Raw genomic sequence first — 17,844 nt, forward strand, 5'->3', positions numbered from 1 at the left:
TACATTGCGGTATAGCTTGGTTTGTAGAGTGGCTGTGCTAGCAACTTGAGGGTTCCAGGTTCGATTCCCCACTTCCGCGACGCTAATCACTGCTGTTGTGTCCTTGGGCAAGACACTTTACCCACCTGCTCCCAGCATACTTGCCAACCTTGAGACCTCCGAATTCGGGAGATAGTTGCGGGAGCGGGGTTGGGGGGGAGGGGTTGAGGTGCAGGCAGCATACCCCTTCCCTACGAGCTGTCCTGGATGAAATGAAATTATTTTTTCCAATCATTTTGGAACTTGCAAGCGTATTTCTTCTCCTTACTCGTCGTCGCCAAGTCTTTTCTTCTGCTCCGTCTCCTTCTCGTTGTGTGTGCAGTTGTGCACTGAGCTCCAAAAGCCGTAGATGTTATTGTAGCGTCCCGGAAGAGTTAGTGCTGCAAGGGGTTCTGGGTATTTGTTCTGTTGTGTTTATGTTGTGTTACGGTGCGGATGTTCTCCCGAAATGTGTTTGTCATTCTTGTTTGGTGTGGGTTGACAGTGTGGCGCATATTCGTAACAGTGTTAAAGTTGTTTATACGGCCACCGTCAGTGTGACATGTATGGCTGTTGACCAAGTATGAATTGCATTCACGTGTGTGTGTGTGTGTGTGTGTGTGTGTGTGTGTGTGTGTGTGTGTGTGTGTGTGTGTGTGTGTGTGTGTGTGTGTGTGTGTGTGTGTGTGTGTGTGTGTGTGTGTGTGTGTGCGTGCTTGAAATTAACGTTATCATTAAACCAGTTAAAAGATCATACAACGTGTCAGCATTTCTTGACATCTTCGAGTAAAGACCATTGTTTAACCCGTCCAACGCTACATTATTATGTGACTGGGCCGGCACGCTGTTTATATGACGGAAAAGCGGACGCCTGGACAGCATGCGGCTGTTAAGGGGTGAAGGTTTCAGGTGAGAGAAGACGCTAAAGGCAGTACCTTTAAGGCACGCCCCCAATATTGTTGTCCGGGTGGAAATCGGGAGAAATTTGGGAGAATGGTTGCCCCGGGAGATTTTCGGGAGTGGCACTGAAATTCGGGAATCTCCTGGGAAAATCGGGAGGGTTGGCAAGTATGGCTCCCAGTGCCACCCACACTGGTTTAAATGTAACTTAGATATTGGGTTTCACTATGTAAAAGTGCTTTGAGTCACTAGAGAAAAGCGCTATATAATTCACTTCACTTCATTGCTATGAAAAAAAGGAGATCATTCAATGACTTTAATTATCACCATTATGCTAACTTGTTAAACGTTGAAACACATTTCTAAGTCACTGTGTGTGTGTGTGTGTGTGTGTGTGTGTGTGTGTGTGTGTGTGTGTGTGTGTGTGTGTGTGTGTGTGTGTGTGTGTGTGTGTGTGGTGGATGAAGAGATGTTCCAACCCAAAGTTGTATTCTGAATGTGCCAGGGTGACCAAACCTGATGGTGAGTGTGTGTCTTCTCAATGAAAACATCACTTCCCAGGTGTAATTAGCAGAGTGCATTCTTATGTTAACGAGGAGTGTGTGTGTGTGTGTGTGTGTGTGTGTGTGTGTGTGTGTGTGTGTGTGTGTGTGTGTGTGTGTGTGTGTGTGTGTGTGTGTGTGTGTGTGTGTGTGTGTGTGTGTGTGTGACGGAAAGAAAAGCTCTGACTTGCTTACGGTGTACATTGCTATGAACAAAAAGGGCATCAAATTCATTGACTTAATTGATCACCATTATGCTAATTTGCTCAAAAAAAACACTTTGCTGCACATTTCCAAGTCACTGTTGGGGTCTGTGTGAGTGACAGAAAGAAAAGCTTCAACTTGCTTGTGTTGTGCGTCTATGAATCTCTAGAACACAAGATGACCCATCTTTTTTTTTTTTTACGGTAGTACAGTAACTACCGTTATGTGTAGCATATTATAAGAACAAAAGCTTCTAACTACTGTCATGCGTAGCATATTGTAAGAACAAAAGCTTCTAATGGATTCCCTCAGTATTGATTTTCAAGCTAACGATATGTGAAACGCAATGACTTGGCCCCTTTTTGGGGACGGCGTGTCGCAGTGGGAGAGTGGCCGTGCGCAACCCGAGGGTCCCTGGTTCAATCCCCACCAAGTACCAACCTCGTCATGTCCGTTGTGTCCTGAGCAAGACACTTCACCCTTGCTCCTGATGGGTGCTGGTTAGCGCCTTGCATGGCAGCTCCCTCCATCAGTGTGTGAATGTGTGTGTGAATGGGTAAATGTGGAAGTAGTGTCAAAGCGCTTTGAGTACCTTGAAGGTAGAAAAGCGCTATACAAGTACAACCCATTTATCATTTATTTATTTTTTTGCTCTGTTGTTCTGTCAGGAAAAATAGTCATTGTCTGTGTACCAAATCAATACTAAATGAATAAACACAATCTTATTTACTTGATACATGATACCTTTATAATATTATGTACCTCATGCAAGACACCGAATGTTGTAGACTAGTTATCATCAACCACTAGTCTAGGCCAAAAAATAGCTGCCAAGCTACTGCTGGCGTGTTGCAAAATCTTAATGGCCAGCTGCTCTCTATCGCCAATTTCCATTTATTTAGGCCATATGAGATATGATAAGATACAGTTACAGAGTGAGCAGAAAGAAGGAAGGAAACCCACCATCCAAATCAGGGCTATTCAACTTCAAACCGTTATTCAAAACCATCTTTTCTTACCAACCGGTCCCTGTTTTTGTGAATTTGGGATTTGCATAAGTCCCGAAATTTTGAAATCAAACCATGGAGTCATTGCTGAGAAATGTATAACACGATCTTGCCTTCCTTCGTACTTCCTCCTAACGAGCAGTTAAAATTAGCCCAATTTGTGAGGTTTTTCCAACGTGTGACATCATCGGACATCTCCATATATCAAATCAAATCAACTTTATTTATAAAGCACATTTAAAATTTACCACAGGGGTAGCCAAAGTGCTGTACAATGGGCAGGTTAAAAGATAATACGAGTACCGAGCAAACACAACACAACACAACACAACACAAACAAAACACGATAAAAAATAAATAAATAAAATAGAATAAATAAAAACATAAAAACAGGTTCACAGCAGGTGTATTATGGGGCGCCATTGCAGGATGGATATCACTCAGTGTTAAAAGCCATGGAATAAAAGTATGTTTTTAAGAGAGATTTAAAAACAGGAAGAGAGGAGGCTTGTCTAATACTCAGACGTAGGTCGTTCCAGAGCTTGGGAGCAGCAGCGGCGAAAGCTCTGTCACCTATAAGCTTCAGCCTTGTGTCAGGGACCGTCAACAGCAGCTGATCGGCTGATCTTAAGGATCGGGTGGGGCAGTAAGGCTGAAGGAGGTCGGAGAGATAGGTTGGCGCGAGGTTGTTTAGACATTTAAAAGCAAATAAAAGGAGTTTAAAATTGATTCGATAACGCACAGGGAGCCAGTGAAGGGACGCTAATATAGGGGTGATGTGCTCACGTCTGCGGGTCTGTGTTAGCAGACGAGCAGCAGAGTTCTGCGCGAGCTGCAGGCGGGCGAGGGAGGCCTGGCTAATGCCTACATACAGGGCATTGCAGTAGTCAAGACGAGTCGAGATAAAGGCGTGGATTAATTTCTCGAGATCATGTCCTGATAGAAGCGGTTTCACTTTCGCTATTTGGCGTAATTGATAAAAGCTTTTTTGAACGACGCTGCTGATTTGTTTTTCGAATTTAAAATCTGAGTCGAACTTTACCCCCAGGTTTGTGACACAGTCGCTGAGATACGGGGTCAGAGTGCCGAGGTCAACGTTGGGGGAGGGAGAGCGACTTAGACCGAACAACATAACTTCTGTTTTATCTTCATTTAGGCTTAGGAAGTTAGCTGAAAGCCAGACTTTGATGTCGTGCAGGCAGTCAATAAGACGTTGAACCGTGTTATTTTGTGCCATGGAAAAATAAATCTGGCAATCATCTGCATAAAAATGAAAAGCAATACTGTACTTCCTAAAATTAGAACCAATTGGGAGAAGGTAAAGCGCAAATAAAATTGGGGCAAAGATTGAGCCCTGGGGGACCCCATGTGGTAAAGGAGCTGTGGAAGACATAAAACTGTCTACTTTTACACAAAAACTCCTGTCGGTTAGGTACGACCGGAACCAGTTGAGGGCGACGCCCTTAATGCCCACACAGTTCTCAAGACGAGTGATTAAGGTGGCGTGGTCGACGGTGTCGAACACAGCAGACAGATCTAAAAGCACCAGGACAACATATTTACCAGAATCAGTTGACAGGAGGATATCGTTAAAAACTTTTAGAAGCGCTGACGTATATGGTAGAGATTTACCCGAAGACCTTTGCGCGAGTTCGCCCTAGTTGTAGTCAACTTTTTATCTATCCTATTGTCGTGGTTTTGTACATTTCAGATCCAGATTTGTTTTTTGTTTTTTGACCATATATAGTTTCAAAATGATGCATCTCATTTTTACATTTTCTTTACAACATGTCCAAATAGGAGTAGGAAGCAATGCTCGTACATGCACCTGCATCCTTCGCTTCTGCCATTCCTAATACAATGTAGCCTATACTTCTAACTTTTATCTGTCAGTAGACTCCTTACGGAAGCGCTAAAAACTACAACGTGGCTGACGGGGAGAAGATGCAGTCGAATTAGAGGCATGTAAATAAGGCCGCCCTTAAGAGACGGTCAAAAAGCAGCATGAAGGTGGTCTTTAAAACATAATCTGTGTAACATTTTGAACAAAGAACCACAATTATATGTTAAGTAGAACACAAGGAAATGTTTTAAATGTAGAAAAAAGTCATGATATAACCCCTTTAAGAGTTCTGCGGAATATATTGGCATTAAACTAAGGACCCCTTCACTATTATTCTTATGTATATAATGTCAATACAATGCATTGCTACACCTTCACATTTATATCTAATACACTTATAAAGCTCAGGTCATACATTAAAAGACAAGCAATATATTTACGAAAGTGTTCCCTGCTGTTTTTAAGGACTGATAGTCCAAGATCCTCGATATCTCAGGAAATCTTTGCTGTGTTTAAAGACATACTGTACTTTGAAGTTTAAACTAAATTTGCAGGCTGGTCTAAATGTATTCACAAGCTGGATTAGGCCCACGGGTTGCCATGTTGAATATATTTGGTCTAAGTCAGGGTCGGCAACCCAACATTTTGAAAGGACCATATTGGACCAAAAATACAAAACACAAATCTGTTGGAGCCAGTGTTATAATGAAGGCAACACATTAAGTTAGTGTCTCAGAGGGTTAGATAACTCCTGGAAATTACTGGCTTAAAACTGCCAAAGGTGTAGATGCGTGTGCCCAAGTTAAATGAAAGGACAGGCTATCTTCTTTTAATGGATTTATTACAATCTTTGCAAGCTAGGTAACGTTTGCCGTGGTCTGAAACAACATGGTAACGTTTGCTGTTGTCTGGAACAACATGGTAAAAGTTTGCTGTGGTCTGGAACAACATGGCACACAATCAGAAATGCAGCCAATATTACATACAGATAATGTCATGAGACATGCAAATATAAATTAAATGCAGAGGACATAAACAAAATAAATTAAATGAACTCAAGTATACCTACAAACGAGGCATAATGATGCAATACGCACACAAAGTTAGCCTAAATAGCATGTTAGCATGGATTATTAGCACTCCACGCAATAACAATAACATCAACAAAGCTCACCTTTGTGCCTTCACACACAGCATAAAACGTTTGTGGACAAAATGAGACAAAGAAGAAACACGTCTTTTTGTGGCAGCATCGGAGAAAGTTGTACACGTAAACCAACTACGGTGAGTTCAAGGACCGCCAAAATTAGTAGGACAAAGCGGCGCTGGCCAAATACTGTCATCAGTGAAGCATAAACACAAACATATTAAACAGTGGACTTTCTAACAATTAGGAAGTTTTTTGTTATGTTTGTCCTCCTACAGAAACATTATTAAAACAACAAATATATTTTTCCTCTATCTCAGCGGTTCTTAACCTTGTTGGAGGTACGGAACCCCACCAGTTTCATATGCGCATTCACCGAACCCGAACCGTAATCATAAAATGATGTTGTTATATTAAAGAAATACTAATAAAGATATATTTTACAAACAGAAAGTTACAGGAATGTACACATGATCCCATGTTTACATCTCATTGTGCAACATGTGAATGTTTTAGTGGGAACTAAATGCGATATCTGAATGGGATACACATTATTTCTAAAACAGGACCCCCCCCCAGACATATAATACGAGTGCACAGCACATGAAAAACTATGTTATAGTCATTGTAAGTGGGCCAAAACACTTATATTAGAAAATAATCTCATGGAAATGACTGCTGTCATTTGATTACAATAATAAAACATTTAACTTGTTATTTAGTCAGGTTTGGGACAGGTGTGCTGCAGGTTTGACCACAGTGAATGTGCACGTCTGACGTCGCTCACATGTGCCCCACTGAAAGCTCAAGGAGTTTTTGCGTTTGCTCACACATATGGAAAATTAGAGGGAACATTGTTTGGGGGTATCCATAATACGCCGACAGGGAGAAGTTTTTATTTACACGATGAGTCAGGTGTGTCTTGACCTCCGCGACGGAGGCCGACTCACCAAACCCCTATGGTTCGATCGAACCCAGATTAAGAACCACTGCTCTATATACTTCCATTTTTGAAAACGCTCCAGAGAGCCACTAGGGCGGTGCTAAAAAGCCGCATGCGGCTCGAGAGCTGCAGGTTGCTGACCCCCGGTCTAAGTGGTCGATGCCCCTCTAATGTTTTTCCATATAAAACACCTCTGGGGACGAGAATGTAGCAAACCTTCAACCGGATGGATGTTCCCAAAAATGGGATGAGCGCTCCAAGGAAAATAGGATGCAAATGGAAGAAACAGGAGCTGAGGGAGAGAAAAAAAGGCGGGATCATCTTCACACAACCTTTTTATTTGTTGCCTGTCATTCTGTTCAAGTTGGATTTGGTTCAAAAACGGGTCAGGGAACAAAATGAGCTGGTAAAGTGAATAACAAGTGAGCCTGAACATGGTTTTAACTGGCAGCTTATGTATGTCAATTGTGGAAAATAAAGCGAATGCCAATTGGAATCTTCCTTTGTGGGACAATTAAAGGATGCTTCTGCTTTTTCTTAAGAGCAGATGACAAGCTTACCCGCCGCAAGCGTGCTTTTCTGGTATCTCAAATATGCATCCGGACTCACAAGTGTTCTGTCCAGCTGCAAGTGTGCACAAGCAAGAGTGACACACACACATGCTCACAAAAACATAAACAAAGCAAAGAGAAAAGTGATCTTCCTCTCTCCGGGCAGCACCAACATGACAGTGTTTCCTACTTTTTAGCCTCCACTGGGTGTCAGACATCATCCTGCTTACAGGAAACAAAGACTCTAGCGTGGGGTGCATCGGTTAAAAGCCCTTAGGACAACAAGGATATTGTACATTTTAAAAGGATTTTCTACAGTGCAAAAACTTAGATCACAGCAAGATGACATACAAACCCTGTTTCCATCTGAGTTGGGAAATTATGTTAGATGTAAATATAAACGGAATACAATGATTTGCAAATCATTTTCAACCCATATTCAGTTGAATATGCTACAAAGACAACATATTTGATGTTCAAACTGATAAACGTTTTTTTTTTTGCAAATAATCATTAACTTTAGAATTTGATGCCAGTAACACGTGACAAAGAAGTTGGGAAAGGTGGCAATAAATACTGATAAAGTTGAGGAATGCTCATCAAACACTTATTTGGAACATCCCACAGGTGTGCAGGCTAATTGGGAACAGGTGGGTGCCATGATTGGGTATAAAAACAGCTTCCCAAAAAATGCTCAGTCTTTCACAAGAAAGGATGGGGCAAGGTACACCCCTTTGTCCACAACTGCGTGAGCAAATAGTCAAACAGTTTAAGAACACCGTTTCTCAAAGTGCAATTGCAAGAAATTTAGGGATTTCAACATCCACGGTCCATAATATCATCAAAAGGTTCAGAGAATCTGGAGAAATCACTCCACGTAAGCGGCATGGCCGGAAACCAACATTGAATGACCGTGACCTTCGATCCCTCAGACGGCACTGTATCAAAAACCGACATCAATCTCTAAAGGATATCACCACATGGGCTCAGGAACACTTCAGAAAACCACTGTCACTAAATACAGTTCGTCGCTACATCTGTAAGTGCGAGTTAAAGCTCTACTATGCAAAGCGAAAGCCATTTATCAACAACATCCAGAAACGACGCCAGCTTCTCTGGGCCCGAGATCATCTAAGATGGACTCATGCAAAGTGGAAAAGTGTTCTGTGGTCTGACAAGTCCACATTTCAAATTGTTTTTGGAAATATTCGACATTGTGTCATCCAGACCAAAGGGGAAGCGAACCATCCAGATTGTTATCGGCGCAAAGTTCAAAAGCCAGCATCTGTGATGGTATGGGGGTGCATTAGTGCCCAAGGCATGGGTAACTTACACATCTGTGAAGGCACCATTAATGCTGAAAGGTACATACAGGTTTTGGAACAACATATGCTGCCATCTAAGCGCCGTCTTTTTCATGGACGCCCCTGCTTATTTCAGCAAGACAATGCCAAGCCACATTCAGCACGTGTTACAACAGCGTGGCTTCGTAAAAAAAGAGTGCGGGTACTTTCCTGGCTCGCCTGCAGTCCAGACCTGTCTCCCATCGAAAATGTGTGGCGCATTATGAAGCGTAAAATACGACAGCGGAGACCCCGGACTGTTGAACGACTGAAGCTCTACATAAAACAAGAATGAGAAAGTATTCCACTTCCAAAGCTTCAACAATTAGTTTCCTCAGTTCCCAATCGTTTATTGAGTGTTGTTAAAAGAAAAGGTGATGTAACACAGTGGTGAACATGCCCTTTCCCAACTACTTTGGCACGTGTTGCAGCCATGAAATTCTAAGTTAATTATTATTTGCAAAAAAAAAATAACGTTTATGAGTTTGAACATCAAATATCTTGTCTTTGTAGTGCATTCAACTGAATATGGGTTGAAAAGGATTTGCAAATCATTGTATTCCGTTTATACTTACATCTTACACAATTTCCCAACTCATATGGAAACAGGGTTTGTATCTAAAAAAAAAACAAAGTCTACGTTAGACCAATCTGCTTATCCTAACTAAAATCAGATATATTGTCACGATACCACATGACAGTTTGATCTTTCTTCTTTATTTTTTTGTGTTTGGTAACATTTCCTGTCCTGGTGCTCTTGTTTTTGGTAGTATTTCCTGTTAAGTTTCTGTGTTTACCTTGTGTTTCTTGTCATGCCAGCCCACGTTTTCCACACAGTTAGTTCTTTTTAGTTCCACCTTGTTCCCTCCTTTAGGACTGGTTCATTATCTAGTGCAGTGGTTCACCAAGTACTACCTCAGAAAAAAACTTGCCTCTCCAACTACCACCATAATGACCAACATTAACATACAGTAGCGTAGTAAGCCTAGGTATTCATTAAAAAACAAGGCAGAGGATGGATGGATGGATTACATGTTTGGCAACTGTAACATTACACACAGTTTGAACAGTAATACTGTTTGAAAAAAGGAAAATAGCGGGGGTCGGCCTCCTGGCCGTACGTCTCTGTTGCCTCTTGCATGGGCTGAGGGGGCTTTGGGGGCTGTGGTTGGGCTCCTTGTTCCTCCTACTTACAGCACACACACCTGCGGGGAGGCGTGACGGTGGGGTGAGGATGCCTCTATGGGGCTCCAGTCCTCCTGACTTGTCACCTGCTTGTCCATCGTTGAGCTTTTGGGGGCCCGGTTGCTTCTGGGGCACCTCATCTTTCTGCCTGCGTGGGGTGTGGCTTCTCGCTGGCTGGGGGGCTGGTTGTTTCCTGCTTCTCCTGTGCCTTGTCCTCTGTCGGACGCGTATGTTTACAGCCTGCCGCTGGCCCGGTTCTGGGGGTCCTGTCGCTGGCCGGCCTGCCTATGTGGCACCGGTGGTTCCTTGTTCCCTGGGTACGGCACCTGCTGTTTTGGGTTGGGCTTTTTGAGCGGTTGGGGTCATATTTTGGCTCCCGCACATACTGGGAGACTAGGGCTGGGCGATATATCGATATACGCGATATATCGCGGGTTTGTCTCTGTGCGATATAGAAAATGACTATATCGTGATATTCGAGTACCGGTATACGTTCTCACGCAGTTGCTTTTAGCTGCTGGCATTACACTACAGGCTCTCCTCGCTCTTTCCTGTGTCTCCTTCTCGCAGACAGACAAGCGCACCTTCTTACACACGTCACATACTGTCACGACATACGTCACATACGTATACGCCCTCGCGCAGCAAAGAGGTAGCAGCATGGGCAACGTTAGCTGTGATGCTAGCGGTAATACGAGAGAAAGAAGGTGCGAATCTGGTAACAAATGTAGGAATAATTCATTCCCCAAAAAAACAGCAGGGGGTCCATCGTCTGGCGGTGGTTTGGCTTCAAGTGGGAATATGTCGAACAGACAACCGTAATTTGTCAAGTGTGGGGCGAAAGCGTTGCTATAAAAAGTAGCATTACTGCTAATATGTAGCATCATTTGAAAAGTCACCCACTAGAGAATGAAGAGTGCTTACTCCGCATGTCAACATCTCCGTTCGGTGCCACACCAACAAAATGCCGAGGCAACCATTTCCACATCAACACCGTATGAAAAAAAAACGACATAAGGAGACAACGTCTGCCGGAACCTACCACATAGCGAAGGAAGTACTCAATTTGATTTCCTATTATGCAGCTAATTTTATTTGACAGTTATTGGAATATCTTGTGTGGCATCATGCACAAAAGTGCACTTAATTTTTTTAAACTATTGTAATGGCGTTCTGTACAAAAAGTGCACTTTAATTTAGTGTTGTTTTGATTTGTCATCTTGAGGACATCATGCACAAAAGTGCACTAATAGCTTGTTTTAAAAGGTCTCTGACAATCTTGCACTTTCTGTTTTGGAAATGACATGAATGTTTGTGCCACTGCTTAATAACTGTTTAATAAATACAGTTTTGGTAAATTGACTTAGTTGTGATTTCCCTCTCTGCATGAAAGTTTAAAATGAGCATATATTAATGCAGTATGAACAAGAATGTTTTAATGTAGACACATAGAATCATCATACTGGTGTGATTATATACATCAAGTGTTCATTCAAGGCTAAGGCAAAATATCGCGATATATATCGTGTATCGCGCTATGGGCTAAAAATATCGAGATATTTAAAAAAGGCCATTTCGCCCAGCCCTATGGGAGACAAATATATTGTACATGCAATCACACATACACTACATACAATTATTCATACATGCATTCATACATACATATGCGCACACATAGGTACATACACACACACACACGGTACATTCATCCACATGCACAATCACTGTATAAACATACATACAGTACATTCACATATACATACATATGGATGAACTTGACGGGCCTGCACAGAGTCCTGACCTGAACCCGATAGAACACCTTTGGGATGAATTAGAACGGAGACTGAGAGCCAGGCCTTCTCGACCAACATCAGTGTGTGACCTCACCAATGCGCTTTTGGCAGAATGGTCGAAAATTCCTATAAACACACTCCGCAACCTTGTGGACAGCCTTCCCAGAAGAGTTGAAGCTGTAATAGCTGCAAAAGGTGGACGGACATCATATTGAACCCTATGGGTTAGGAATGGGATGGCACTTCAAGTTCATATGTGAGTCAAGGCAGGTGGACAAATACTTTTAGCAATATAGTGTAGGTATTGTTGAGTGCCAGTAGCAATTTCTACGTACAGGGAATTGATACTGTATCACTTGAAATGTTAAAAGCACCCATCCCCCACTACAACAAACAAATCTAGGGATATTTGGAGACTCTGAAATGAAAGAGACTATAGCTTTTCTCTACGAGCACTGGGTGCTGCTAGGGGCTAAAAGCACTCACATGTGGCGGCACCGTCTTGTGAGATTAAAAAAAAAAAAAAAGACACAGTGAAGCAACAGAAGAAAGTTTGTTTGTAGTTCCAAACATGTCAGTTTTGCTTTTGTCGTTTTTTGGGTCTCATCAAATATGCAAATTTGACGATTATTTCATTATGTTATGTCTTTTGATAATTTCCCTACCTTTTAAAGCTTTGCTATGCTGACACTGTCCTTGTCCCCTTGGTTTGCATGGCAGTGTGACTTTTTCTGCCAACAAAGACATAACACAAGCCAAACATAAGCCTCTAAATCACTATGACTGTTCTTGTGTGTGAGCTTCAGCCAAGGTGAAAGTCAAATCAAAAGCCTCTTGAGTTGACATTGTTCAAGACAAACTGGGCTGTTGTGCCGTGTCTCCGCCATCTGGGGACAGTTTGGTGCCGGCAGTGGGTCCCTCCCCTCCTGGGACTCTGTAACAAGACCGTGTTTGTATTTGTGTGGTAGAAGGACATGAAGGCTTGTCTTCGCGCTCACGTTTTAGATCACAAAGCAACAAGTTGAAGATAAAATCCCTGTCTTTTTTTCTTGAGAGCTCCACGAGGTGGAACATGTTTCCACTGGTCACATGTTTTCTAAGTATTGAACAAGGGTGGGTGGCCGAATAGACGCTAGAACCAAAGCCTACGTAAGCTAAGCCATTAGTCACCAACCACATCAATTATTACGCCTCACGGTGAAATCACAGCTGTCGCAGCTGTTTACGCATTCTTGAACAACTTCATCTTCAGCGCCACACCAAATTACAGCATGTCTGCTAAAACCAGCAGTGGAAACTAGCGAGGGGCAAAATACTTTGGACAGTTGAAACTCAACAAATTTAATTATCGTAAAAAGTCCATTCATTTCGCCGATTCAACTTCAAATGTGAGCATAATATGTGCTATAAACTCATTCAATGCAAAGTTAAAGTTAAAGTACCACTGAGAGTCACACACATACTAGGTGTGGTTAAATTAACCTCTGCATTTGACCCATCACCTTGTTCCACCCCCTGGGAGGTGAGGGGAGCAGTGAGCAGCAGCGGTGGCTACGCTCGTGAATCACTTTGGTGATTTAACCCCCAATTCCAACCCTTGATGTTGAGTGCCGGTAATGGGTTCCATTTTTATAGTCTTAGGTATGACTCGGCCGGGGTTTGAACTCATGACCTACCGATCTCAGGGCGGACACTTTAACCACTTAAAATATGTCAACCCTTTATTTATTAGAATTTTGATGCTGACGCCTTACAGTTTTTGAAAAACCCCAAAATGTTCTGAGATTTTTCAGTTTTTCATTAGCTGTAAGCCTTAATCATCACATTTAAATCAAGAGAAGGCTGGAAATATCTCCAGTTGCCTATTATGAGCCTATCTCATATATTAGTTTCACCTTGTACATCTGGTTGATAGAATAAGCAAACCTTTGCAAGATATTCTCATTGAGTCTCGCCTGTGTAAGATTACCACTCATTTTTAAGAAGCTCTGTTTTGCTTGGGTAGACGTTGATTGGCGCCATCTGTATGCATTGCTTGATAATGAATAGACTTTTTCAGACTCTTTTTCAGTTCCAATCGATTTTACAAAGTAATCATTTGATCAATAAGGATTTGGTGCGTAAGCAATTGGTAGGTAACCATCAGGGTTTGTTTGTTTGTAGTCTGCGTGGTATTTAGTTACATAGCTCAAAAGATTATGAACGGATTTTTATCTAACTCTCAGGAAATGTTTGAAATGGGATAAGGAACAAGTGATTACATTTTGGGGCTGATCCGGACAATTTTTAATATGTTATCTATAGAAAATGGATGGATGTATCTATTATCTAAGAGAGTGGATGACTGACAAAAGGGTTCACTCCGTTTCTTTCATTCTGCTATAAACAGCTCAAAAGGCTCCGGTCAGGATTGCCTGTCACTTTTTTATTATTGGGAATGAGATGACAGGTCTGGCGGAGGTCTGCACTCTGCTTTTGTTTATGTTTTGAAGAAGTTGAGTCAGAATGACGTGCACTACACTACTCCACTATCCTTTTTTATCTGCTAGGATGTCACACTATTTAGGTAGCTGATGCAACATTTGTCATTTCATCTCACGAAATACAACCCAGATCAGGGTTTAGCATTCAGCGCAATAAAGTCCAAATATTACATGAAAAAGATACCGCAATAAAGTCTAAAATTAACAATAGTAGGGGGAGAATAAAGTAACAATTGCACGTGTGTTGTAATATAGATGTCAGTTTAAAAACATACTGCAATACTACAAGGATTCTTAATAGGACTAGTTGTTAAAGATCCCTAAATATTCAGCACAACAATTAAATGGGGTTGGAGATGTCCTCTTGGGTGGGGTGGAGTTTGGCAATAATCATGTGGTGCCACCAGTACAACACATCTTCTTCAGAAATAGTATGTCAATACATTTGTATAAAATAACATTTTATATGTAAATACAAAGGAATATTTTACGAGGTCGTACTAAAGCAACATTTTTATTTACTTCACATTAACTTACTTTATTTTGTTTTACAAAAAAAATCTCAAAACTACTACTGTGAAGTTGCAGATAAAAAATTAAAAAACCGTTGCAGATAACGATAAAAAGTTGTAGTATTAGCAGGAAAATATTCACAGTTTTACGAGAAAAGCTGGTAAATCCGCCAGAATAAACGTAATAATATAATGTAGTTGTACTTTTACAGGATAATGTAAATTGTAAATAAAAAAGTAAAATGTTTGTTTTTTTGGGGGGGTGGCGTCTGGTATTTAAAAATGACAACCTGTAAAAATTTAAAATACTTTAATATTAGGTAGAGGTTAAAGTCAATAAAGTCCAAATTTTACTAGAAAGAAAAAAAGAACTAGAATACTAGAAGCAAGTTGCAATTACAAGAGCGGGGAAGTACTTTACAAAAAAAGCCGTACCGGTACCACTACTACTACACTGCACAACAATATAAACGCAACACTTTTGTTTTTGCTGCCCTTTTTCATGAGTTGAACTCAAAGATCTAAAATGTTTACTATATACACAAAAGACCTATTCCTCTCAAATATTGTTCACAAATCTGTGTTAGTGAGTACTTCCTTGCCAAGATAATCCATTCCACCTCACAGGTGTGGCATATCAAGATGCTGATTGAACAGCATGATTACTGCACAGGTGTGCCTCAGGCTACCCATAATAGAAGGCAACTCTGAAATGTGCAGTTTCCACACAGCACAATGCCACATATGTTGGAAGTTTTGAGGGAGCGTGTAGTTGGTATGCTGACTGCATGAATGTCCACCAGAGCAGTTTCCCGTGAATTGAATGTTAATAATAATAATAATAATAATAACTGGGATTTATATAGCGCTTTTCTAAGTACCCAAAGTCACTTTACATGTAGAACCCATCAATCATTCACACCTGGTGATGGTAAGCTACTTTCATAGCCACAGCTGCCCTGGGGTAGACTGACGGAAGCGTGGCTGCAATTTGCGCCAACGGCCCCTCCGACCACCACCTATCATTCATCATTCAATTCACCGGTGTGAGTGGCACCGGGGGCAAAGGGTAAAGTGTCCCGCCCAAGGATGGTAAGAGGCGGGGAGCGAACCTGCAATCCTTAGGTTTCTGGCACGGTTGCTCTACCCACTACGCCATGCCGCCCCCGAATGTTAATTTCTGTACCATAAACCAGCTCCAAAGGCATTTCAGAGAATTTGGCAGTACATCCAACCGGCCTCACAACCACAGACCACATGTAACCACACCAGCCCAGGATCTCTACATTAAGCAGGTGTACCTCCATGTTCGTCTAAGACCAGCCACCCGGACAACTGCTGCAACAATTGGTTTGCATGACCAAATAATTTCTGCACAAACTGTGGGAAACCGTCTCAGGGAAGCTCATCTGCATGCCCGTCGGGGTCTCAACCTGACTGCGGTTCATCGTCGTTACCACGTTGAGTGGTTAAATGCTTACATTTGATGGCGTTTGGCACGTTGTAGAGGTGTTTTCTTTACCAATGAATCACTGCGGTTTGCTGATGTCAACGCTGTAAATCAGGTGGTCCATGGTGGGGGTGGGGTTATGGTAGGGGCAGGCGTATGTTATGGACAACTAACGCAAGTGCATTTTACGGCCCCATTTTGCAAATGGTGGTCACACCAGATACTGACTGCTTTTCTCACACCCCCCAAACCCCACCAGATCCCCAATAAAGCAAAACAGAGTGGCCTTTTATCATGGGCAGCCTAAGGCACACATGTGCAATAATCATGCTGTTTATTCAGCGTCTTCATATGCCACACCTGTGAGGTGGTATGGATTATCTTGGCAAAGAGGAAGTGCTCACTAACACAAATTTAGACAGATTTGTGAACAATATTTGAGAGGAATATGTATTTTGTGTACAAACCCCGTTTTCAAATGAGTTGGGAAATTGTGTTAGATGTAAATATAAACGGAATACAATGATTTGCAAATCCTTTTCAACCCATATTCAATTGAATGCACTACAAAGACAAGATATTTGATGTTCAAACTCATAAACTTTTTTTTTTTTTTGCAAATAATAATTAACTTAGAATTTCATGGCTGCAACACGTGCCAAAGTAGTTGGGAAAGGGCATGTTCACCACTGTGTTACATGGCCTTTCCTTTTAACAACACTCAGTAAACGTTTGGGAACTGAGGAGACACATTTTTTAAGCTTCTCAGGTGGAATTCTTTCCCATTCTTGCTTGATGTACAGCTTAAGTTGTTCAACAGTCCGGGGGTCTCCGTTGTGGTATTTTAGGCTTCATAATGCGCCACACATTTTCAATGGGAGACAGGTCTGGACTACAGGCAGGCCAGTCTAGTACCCGCAATCTTTTACTATGAAGCCATGTTGATGTAACACGTGGCTTGGCATTGTCTTGCTGAAATAAGCAGAGGCGTCCATGGTAACGTTGCTTGGATGGCAACATATGTTGCTCCAAAACCTGTATGTACCTTTCAGCATTAATGACGCCTTCACAGATGTGTAAGTTACCCATGTCTTGGGCACTAATACACCCCCATACCATCACAGATGCTGGCTTTTCAACTTTGCGTCTATTACAATCCGGATGGTTATTTTCCTCTTTGGTCCGGAGGACACGACGTCCAGAGTTTCCAAAAATAATTTGAAATGTGGACTCGTCAGACCACAGAACAGTCCATCTTAGATGAGCTCAGGCCCAGCCGACGGCGTTTCTGGGTGTTGTTGATAAACGGTTTTCTCTTTGCATAGGAGAGTTTTAACTTGCACTTACAGATGTAGCGACCAACTGTAGTTACTGACAGTGGGTTTCTGAAGTGTTCCTGAACCCACGTGGTGATATCCTTTACACACTGATGTCGCTTGTTGATGCAGTACAGCCTGAGGGATCGAAGGTCACGGGCTTAGCTGCTTACGTGCAGTGATTTCTCCAGATTCTCTGAACCCTTTGATGATATTACGGACCGTAGATGGTGAAATCCCTAAATTCCTTGCAATAGCTGGTTGAGAAAGGTTTTTCTTAAACTGTTCAACAATTTGCTCACACATTTGTTGACACAGTGGTGGCCTTCGCCCCATCCTTGTTTGTGAATAACTGAGCATTTCATGGAATCTACTTTTATACCCAATCATGGCACCCACCTGTTCCCAATTTGCCTGTTCACCTGTGGGATGTTCCAAATAAGTGTTTGATGAGCATTCCTCAACTTTATCAGTATTTATTGCCACCTTTCCCAACTTCTTTGTCACATGTTGCTGGCATCAAATTCTAAAGTTAATGATTATTTGTAAAAAAAAAAAAATGTTTATCAGTTTGAACATCAAATATGTTGTCTTTGTTGCATATTCA

The 17,844-nt window shown here is 41.8% G+C and overlaps 1 protein-coding gene across 1 annotated transcript in view; it reads left to right on the forward strand.

Annotated features, from left to right (window-relative positions):
- LOC133574647 (chondroitin sulfate N-acetylgalactosaminyltransferase 1-like) overlaps window positions 1-17,844 on the forward strand; it is a 90,862-nt gene that overhangs the window by 62,902 nt on the left and 10,116 nt on the right. The window lies entirely within an intron of this gene.

The sequence above is a fragment of the Nerophis lumbriciformis genome, linkage group LG32, assembly GCF_033978685.3.
Source record: "Nerophis lumbriciformis linkage group LG32, RoL_Nlum_v2.1, whole genome shotgun sequence".
In the NCBI taxonomy this organism is placed as follows: domain Eukaryota; kingdom Metazoa; phylum Chordata; class Actinopteri; order Syngnathiformes; family Syngnathidae; genus Nerophis; species Nerophis lumbriciformis.